The following is a 9,751-nucleotide window of genomic DNA, read 5'->3' as shown; positions in this document are numbered from 1 at the left end:
ATAAAAGGCGCCCCCCATAGAAATGTAAGCTCAAAGTTGGACCGAACGAACGAGTATAATGGGAAGTCTTGCAAGAGGCTTGGAAAAATATGATAGGTCATTAGAGCATGTAGTTGTGCGATATCCTGACTTATTCTATCCAAAATGATCTTTCGAGAAGTTTGAACACTCGAGGCGAGGGCAGGCGTATTCTCGTGAACTTCCATTATCAAAATTCGATTACTCGCTGCGCGCTCTCGAGTAACAAAACGTCGAAAAATTCCTCGAGGACTCTTGGTGGCATCTTCGATTCTTCATCCAAGTCTGGTTTTTATACTCAAAAGTGTAGCCTGACTTTGTGAGCTATAATTATTTTTCGAAAAGTAAACGACAACGATTTGTCAACTCGATGTTTCTCAGCTCGTAGCAAGACTCGCGCTCTTGGTCTTGCTTCAAAAATCAAAAAAAAAGTTGAACATAATTTTCGTACTTCGAACAAGATAATTCGATAATTTTTTCAACTAGTAATATAGTTTTTAAACGATCAAGATGAACATTCATTTTGATCTCACCCGAAGACTAAAAAAAGGTAGTAGGCTACAAGTTGAAGTCAGACGAATCAAGTTGGTATATAAGCTGGTGGTGGTGGTGGTGGGTGCACACGATGCGAGGCGCATCGGAGCAAGCTTATGTATAACTCAGAGGCCTGCAGAATCGGAGCATATCATCCTGAATTAATAATCCAGTAGCTGTGCAGCAGCAGCTAGTAAGCGTACGTAATCTCGCTCGGAATCCCGTAGCGCGCGCGCGGGAGCAATCTCCGCCAATATCGTGCATGCACATGCGAAACTCTCTCGCGAGTGCGCGCATAAATTAGCGTGACGCATGTTAGGAAGCCATTCGTTACGTAAGAGAGCCTCGCTGGGGGGTAGGAGCCAGCGACTAGGCAAGGATACACGCGCGCATTGTATAGCAACTCTCTTCTCTTAATCTCGGTAAATCATGCTAACTGATTTTATAATCGCTATTAAAGCTCGAGCCTCGAGATACGCGAGAGCGACGCCCCGAGCGGTTAACTCAAATATGAGCGCTTCTACCTGGCTGCGCATTGACAAAAATCAGCCTGGGCTACGGATTTATACAATTTGCGCCGGTCAAGTTGGAAAAGGGAAATAGTTTGTTTTTGTTATTCGTTAGCGCGTATATCGAGGCGAGAAGGCCGCTACTAGCTGCGAGCGAGCTAATGTTCACGCAAGCTCGCCCTGCGCGCATTTTTGTTTTGCACCCTTCCGCCCGCTGGGTATAATAAATCGACGCGTATACGCACACTCGGCGCCGTTATTGAGCATGCCCGTAGAAATGCAAGCGATGCAGCGCGGTGCAGCCACGGACGCGCGCGCCTGCCCGCCTGCCTCGATGGCATAAATCAACTGCTCGCTCCAGCGAGGACCGTATAGGTACTTTTGGCACAACTTTTGACAAGGCAATTGGGAATTGTTTAGTAAACGACGACTACACGAGCCAGCGAATAGGCCACCTGGAAAAAAAAAAGGAAACTGCGTTAACGGCCAAGTTTCCGACTTGCTGCGGCCTATATTATATACAGGCCTCGAAACAAAACGTTGGCCGCGACACCCGCGCCCAACTCGAGGGTGCACTATTATTCATACGGCGCGAACGCGCCTACAGCTTCCGCTACCTCTTCCCCGTTTTTTCCTTTATTTTCGTTGTTTTTCTTACTGGTCGTTTAATCGTTTTGTCCAGGATGTATCACCGGACGAAATGAATAATAATTCGTAGCCGTTGTTTTTTGCATTGTTTTGTTCGCTTGTTTTATGTCGCGCAATTCGCTGGCGAAAAAAGCTTCGGCTACGAAGCATGTTTACGAGTTCTGGCAAAAGCATACATCAGCGTTCTTCGATGTTGCTTTGATTATTCGCAAAAAGCCGTGAAAAATCATGGATAAAAATGAAAAAATACCACGAGTGAGTAAGAGCTCTTGCTCGTGCGAGTACCTACGGCAGAGATGAATAGGTGCGGCGAGATCGTTGCTTGGACCAATGCCAAGTTCAACGTCAGTCGACACCGCGACGCTTCGCCCTTACACTTTTACAGTTTTACTCGTTACTTAGGGATCAGACTTGCCTCGGCTCGCCGCCTTCTTATTTTGTCCTGGCGGTTTATAAATAAAATCGAAATTACGCTCTGGCACTTTCCGCATTGCCAACTCGGAGCCCTAGCCGATCCAATTTCTCTCTTGTGCAGTGGAATTCCCAAAAACCTCTGTAGGGAGCTGCCGTTTATTCGAGTATTTGTAATCGGAAAAAGACAATGCACGACTGCAGCGCGCGAAACTTTATCGCTCCGAGAGAAGACGGCGTGAAAGAAGACGCAGTGAATTGAATCATAACTATGCACGATCCTTCACTGCCTATACTGCATAGGCTTTCATGCCGCGTTCTGTTCGAGTTCGGCATTGATAAAGCGCCGTACGCTTGACTTTGGCCGACTTTTGCCAGCTCGGAGATCGCACGTATATATAGAGAGAGAGAGAATTCAAGTCAAGCTCAGCGTTTGCGTATCGTCTCTCGCTGGATAGACATTGAAAATTGACGAAACCAATAGATGCGATGACTATAGAGCTGGCAGCTGAGCGAAGTGTGTTCGCGTGTTCGCTCGAGAGAGCTCCAACGCCGACCTATTGCCGCCTATATTACACTTTGATTGAATTTGGCAAGCATAGATCGATGTAGAAGTTATTGTTGGCTCGGGCTATTTCAATTTGTCCCAAGTGGTCTTGATTAGTTTTCAAGTTTTCCATTATACACATATAGATATTTAAGTAATATATGTCTGTTCGATGGGTGCGATTGAAACGTTCCCTCAATGGCCGCTTCCACACTGCAGGTCGTCGTTGGGCCAAGCCGTGCAGTACTTAAACGACTGATAAATTATGCTCGATGCGAATGACCCTAGTCACGCTTTTGAGCGAGTGGGAAAATTATGAGACTCGAGAGCGACGAATTTCTCGCATAAAGAAAACACAACAGCGATAGGGTGATTAATGAATAAGCTGCCGTATCGCCGTGTTTCTCCTATTAAAAGGCTGCAACCCCGTGACACGTGCGCATATACTGCAAAAATCAAAAAGATCTCGAGAATGAAAAAGCTCGAAGAAAGAAAGAAAGAACGGAAGAAAGAATGGAAGAGAGAATGCATACATCGCATGCGACGACACTCCTCTTTCGCTCGGCTGCTGCAGGTATATTCCCGCTCGGCGATGAAATATTGCCAGTCGCCTTGGAACAAGCCCTCGAGAGTTTATTCGTGTTAACACCTTGACTTACGTGCCATATGCCTGCGAATGTGCTAGTGTATGTTTGTATATCGGACCACTGCCACTTGCAATTTATTATTATCTCTCGTTAGTCTTTTCGCCGGACAATCGCGAGAAATCTTCCTCGCAGCAGCCAACTCTACCTTTTGTTTTTTTCCGACTTCTTGTAATCTTTTATAAAACGCAATTTTAGTCAGCGAGACTGCTTAAAATTTCAATAACTCGAATATTGTTTCACGCTTGAAAAAAGTACATATTTGAAGTCGCAATGATTTTTGAAAAATGTTCTTACACTTAACAAACGGACCAGAGCTAAAATGGTTAGCTCGACTAAAAGCTCATAGACCAAGTTGATGAAGAAAAAATAGCCAAGTATGCACTGCTATAGCCGAGCTCATTAGACAAGACCTCGGAAAAATGGCAAACTCGCGGGATGATGCAATTATAGTAAGAGTCTCGACTAATCTTAATTGCCCATTGGTAATTTATTCGCGCAATCAGACGCTCGTCTTGTAATCTAAACTAATTTTTTAATTTTAGCAGAAGGTACTTTGATTAGTAATTAGTCATCCTAAATTCTGCCGAGCTCTATTTTTCGTAAGTAGAAAAAAAAAGAGAGAATAAAGTGAAATTGATGCACTCTGTAGGTCGCTAAACGAGCACTACGTTTGTATTAAATTTTCAGCGTGAATCAGCGCTGACGTCGAATTTTAACATTTCATGCACGATCGATGAAGCCTCGGTAGACATGCGCGTATGTGTGTGTGTGTGTGTGCACAAGATATCAATCACCGCGACATTCTCTATACACACATCACAAATGTTTATACGTGTAAAACAGTTTTGACGAAAATACAGCTACAGCAGCGCATACAAGACCGATCAAGCTGAAGTAGCTATACACGAGACAGGTTGTTGCTTCGAGCGCAAACAACGTCGAGAACATTATCAGAAGCTCTAGCCTCGCTGCCGCTCGCGCAAAGTGTCTATATACAAACGCGTGTAAGCTCTTCCCTTTTAAGTCGCTCATGTGCTCAAAGTAAGTACACATCTACACACCTACACACGCGCACACTCGCATATCCGAAAACGTATATGTATAGCAAACAAGCGGCAAAGTACGCAGAAGGGTGAGTTATTAAACACGAGCTCGGGCCACGTAGCTCTATAACTACATTTCAACATCTGCAGTCCTCGTTCAGTTATTCAACCGTCCGTCTACATTTGCTGCAACTTTTATATCTTTGAAATATTTGTTTAGTGTCTAATTTTTGAAAATTACAGCCCAATTATGCTGCTAGCTATGTGAACACTTAATTTACCAGCAAAAGGTGAAAGTGAAGTTTAATTTCGTAGCCGCAATACTGTTCCTTCGTCGATTTTGTCAACCGAGCAAGCCAAGTGCAAGCTCGACACGGCCTCGAGTCTCAAATAAACGTACTTAATTTGCGACGAGTGTTTATTATGTTATATAATATGTATTCCAGCTCGAGCTATCTTACGAAAATCTAGACGAAAGTAAGTACGGATCGAGGATTTCGGTGATATGAAGACGCACGAAAGAGTCTAAAAGCTCGCCTAAACAACGGCACAAGCAGGAGAGATTTAATCGAGCGTAAAATTCGAGCTGTGTGTGCTCGGGAAGTTAATTAAAACGATATGAAGAGCCACATATCGCGCGATTATATATCTATATGAGCTCGGAGCTTTTTCGTTTTCTGGATATAAGCTCGTGAGACTCTCTGGGTATTACGAGCGTCACTCGTTACCCTAGTAGCCGTGCTTATTTAATTAAATATAGAAAAGTAGTTTTGAACTATTTGAAAGCTTTAATTTGACATAGTGCTGTAGCCTTGTTACAATAAGAGTACATTTCAGTTTCCGGCGACGACATTTTTGTTGAAATATTCATACGATTTTGGCAAAAAGTACTTGTGAATACGTAATGTAATCACTCAATAGTTGATCGAAAACTAATAAATTGTTTCCGCTTGCCATCTGAAGACTCCTCGACATAATGATTTGTTAATACTAAACAAATAGTGGAAACCCTTATAAATAAGTCAACTGCAATTAGAGCATTTTTGTACTTCTTTATTTATGAAAGATTTAACGAGTTTATTATTTTAGAGGATATCGATATTTATGACATCATGGTAATAAATGCAGTATTAATTTGGTGGATGAGTTGAGTTTGTATGACACTTTAATCTTAATGGTATTACTTTATAATATTGTTGGGCATTTCATTAATAGAGACAACTTGAAGCAACGACGTCAAAAACTTTTTTTACTTTTTCCGACCGATTCTAATTCGTTAAAAAAAATTGACGACAAGCAGACAGTTGTCAGTGCCATATAGAAGAAAAAACGTAAACTAGATACATCCATCGAGCTTGCAGTGCATGCAGGAAAGCTGCGCAGAGAGATAAGAGCATCACGCTTCCACGACTCAGATGGTCAGGACGTGATTTCGCACTTTCCTCTGCTATATCTTCAAACTCGCTCTCAGTTTGTTGTAGTAAAAATAGTGTCGCAAAAGAGAGAGAGAGAGAAAGCTGCCATGCGCGCGACGTATATTTTCATTCTGCAGTGCGTCGTCGTAAAAAAAGCAGTGTCCATGAAAGAGGTGAATTTTTTCAAATTTCCACGGCAGCTCCGCATCTGCTCTATGATTCTGTTTTGAATGAATAATTATTTCGAGTTAGGTTTAAAAAAAACTTTATCCTATCCTGATGTTCTATTTGGATATTATAATCCAAGGTAAAAGTAGAGCTGATAATCGCATAAAAAGACTTCAAAGGCATAAGTAATTATACGAGTGGTCGAGGCGACCGCAAAGCGTCCCTGAAAGTAGTAGCCACAAGGACCGAGACTTGGTAAAAATCCCACGGATCTCATCCCTTTTCTAGAGCACACAGACACACACACATACACATGCTTGAAAAAGGGGTTTGGCCTAGTGCGTGATAAAAAATTCTTCGGATTAAAATATCGGGTCAGCTAGTGGACACATTTATAAGACACCAAAAAAGCTCTATTTTTTGGTTAAAACCTTACTCTCGCTGCAGCCTACATACGCTATATTTTTTACTCGACTTGGCTTTACATGAGCTGCGATAGAAAAAAAAGGTACGAAGGCCAATTCCACTCTCTTTTAAATAGCTTGTAAGCACCCTGGCATCCTCGGGCTCGCATAATTCATCTTTTTTCACTAAGCGTGGAACAGATTTACAAAAGTTCGCCTACGACAAAGGTTTTAATTTATTATGCCTCTTATGCGAGGAAAGAAAAATCGTAAAAAAAACAGCGCGTACTTGGCGCTGCAGATAAAAGTGTGCCAGTAGTGGAAAGAGCCGATTCTATGCGCCTCGGGGGAGGTTGAGAATCTCTCGCGGTTAATTCAAAGGGCCTTCATGCGCCGCTTCCCCTCCCGCCCATGAAAGCTAAATTGAATCTAGAAACGCGAAACTTGTTCCGCGCCACGTGTATGCAGCCTCGAGGACGAGCAGCAGTAGCAGGTGCGTGACACGACTCGGAGTTTGCCATAATCACGGCGACTAATTTGGAATTCATTTATTTTTATTGAGTAGCTGGCGTAGCTAGAATCATCGTGAATTCATTTCAGCGAGTTCTGCATCTCACTTTCGAATTTGAAATATCAATTTGTTTGTGCGCGATATATAGTTGGCAAGGAGTAGCATCGAGCTCTATACGTGCTTTATCGTATTACAGAGGAAAATATGCCACGATTACCTTTGGGCAACTGGAAATGTTTAACGAACGTATCCCGATTTGAATCTAAGCTTAAATTAAGCTAATTATATTGGCCGGAATTGTTCGGCTGTGATGAGGGCGCTAATTTAGTCGGTTGAAATTTTCCACGCGTTTCAGCCCAGCCGATCAAAGGCTCGACACAAAAACTTTGGCGTTCATTTCGATGCGCAGCGAGAAAAAACTTTGCGAATAAGAGCTATGCATGCAGTGAACTGTCCCTTTCTTGTGGGGGCAGCTAAGGCAATCGTGTCTTGGGATCACTTAAAGTTTTGACAGCTCGATGTTTTTCAATGGACGAGTTGGCATAAATTTCGTCTCGGTCCAATTCAACTCGTGACTATACGCATTGCCGGCGACCCGATTCTCTGCAGTTTCTTTTCTTATCTGATGTATGTATATAGAAATATACAAGCCACCCGATGGACTTACGGCGGAAAAAGGAAGAGAGAGACAAGCTCAAAAGTGCCATCAACGAACAACTTTTTTCATTCTCTGACAGACGGAGATGAGCGAGAGTTTGTATACTTGCACACAGTGCGAGTTAGGTGACCGTACGTAAAAAAGCTTCTTTTCTAGCTCGAGTCCGTCAATTTTTCCCGATGACTTTTTTTCTCTCGCTTCTTCAATTTCGGTTTTAGATACTTTCAGTATACATACGGATAGCCTGGATAGTATTTCTTTTATTTATTTATTTACTCCAAGTCGTTTTTTTTTTAACTTATTTTTATATTAATATGAAAGTATCGAAGTGGAATGCTCATGATTGGCAATTAAATGAAGCAAAGTGTAGAAAGACGTTTTGGAATAACACGGTGGATTTCAGTGCTTGTGCGAGTAAAGAAACAGTGTCAGGCTTGTTTGGTCACGGCGCCGTGGAGCGGGATGCGGCTGCGAAAACGGAAACACACTCGCGCAAATCATAGACGCGCCTCACTTGGCCTCCAAAGCCAAGAGCGAAATGTTGACCTCTAGCAGGCAGTGCAGACCGATCCGTCGGTGGCGCGCGTCGAGGGAAACACCTGTTCCTTCGATTTCGTGTCGGCCGGCTGCTGCCGCTGCTACATACGTAGCTGCTCTCTGTATGCGCGTGCCTACGCGAGCGTGAATTTATTCGCATCGGTGCTCGTTTCAAATTGGTTTTCGGAGGCACTCTTTTGTGAAGTCATTATTTCTTTTTACGATTCTTTTCCTTTCTTATAATGCAGCAGCAGCACGACTCGGCCATTTACTGACAATCTCGAGGACGCTCTGTATATGTGCGCCCATACCCGAGACGAGCTCGGCTCCTTCATATTTTTCGCTTTATCAATGTTATAAACTTTTCGTCCTCGTGAATATGACGAGCTTGCATTGCATCATTTATAACGAGAGTACGTGTACTCCTCTTCGGTTTTTTTTTGTTTTTTTTTATCGCGAGAATGAATTTCACCCTCGACGTGTTTCAAGGCCTTTCTTCTTTTTTTTATCTATCTTAGGTAACTTTCTCGTTACAAGACTCTTAAAAACTTTTAATATAAGTGCGGCTTGTTTGCCTTTACATCTTTACCAAGTTTTCAAATTTTCCTCTGGGAAATAAGCTGCTTTCTCTCTCTTCATACCACGTGTAAAACTCTTCCCTCTCTGTGCTGGGACTACTACGTGGCTTGAATTCTTTTTACCAACTAATATTCACTTTTATTACGCTTCATTAGTTTCAAATTTATGAAGTTTGTGGCGTCGAATATGAGTTTTTTTTAAATACATTTTCTGGTAAAACGCATAGATGCATCGAACTCATACGAATATTTTTTCGTCTTATGTCAACGCGCACAAATTTGATTCAGAAATCTACAGTGGAATCCGCATATTTTGACCAAATAATATATTACTGCAGATTCTACGAGCCTCGCGAACTTTTGGCTCGTTAAATAAAGCAAAATCGATCGAATCAGTCGATATGCAAAAAGGAAAGTAGATTCGAAAACTTGGGCGACTCTTGAAGAAATGAAATGAAATCAAGAAATCCGCACACAAGAAGAAACTACTCTCCGTAGTACCGCAGTGTCTTCTTGTTCCTTTTGCTTAATCAGTTTTTTTTTCAATAAGCAGCGCAGTAGCTCTCGAACGATCCAAGTTTTTTCATCTGATTTTAATTTGCTCTTGCATCTCTTAATACTTTTTTGTCTTCTGATTTTCAAGTATTCTCGCAACGAGCCACCGCAGCCCGTTGTTGGGTGCTCTGTTCTTTTTCTTGTCCGGACAAATTAAGTCGTAATGAAGTGGCGAGTTGAGAGCTCGGGTTTATAATGGTCTATGCGATCTCCATCTTTTACAAAAAGAAAGTTTACAATTTTGGTAGGTCTTTAAAGTAATTATTGTACATGTTGTTTGAAAAAAAGTTTGTCACTGGGGTGCTCCCTGCTTGTTATATGTCTTTTGATATCAGCGAACGATCTCTCATTACATTTTCACTCGCACGCGCCATGTATTTCAATGAGTCTCCCGAGAAATCGACAGTCGGACACTCGCGATGCGCTCCCTTGAATTTTCCATTGACTGTTCTTTATAATACGCAGCAGATACGGTCTTTTCAGTCATATCAATTACCCAAGCTTTCGACTGGAATTAATGATTTTTACGTGAAAGATACATGTACGTGACTGCAGTTTTTATTGTCTT

Source organism: Trichogramma pretiosum, unplaced genomic scaffold (genome assembly GCF_000599845.2).
Source record: "Trichogramma pretiosum strain Unisexual culture from Peru unplaced genomic scaffold, Tpre_2.0 scaffold10, whole genome shotgun sequence".
Taxonomy (NCBI): domain Eukaryota; kingdom Metazoa; phylum Arthropoda; class Insecta; order Hymenoptera; family Trichogrammatidae; genus Trichogramma; species Trichogramma pretiosum.
This window is presented reverse-complemented; position numbering follows the sequence as displayed.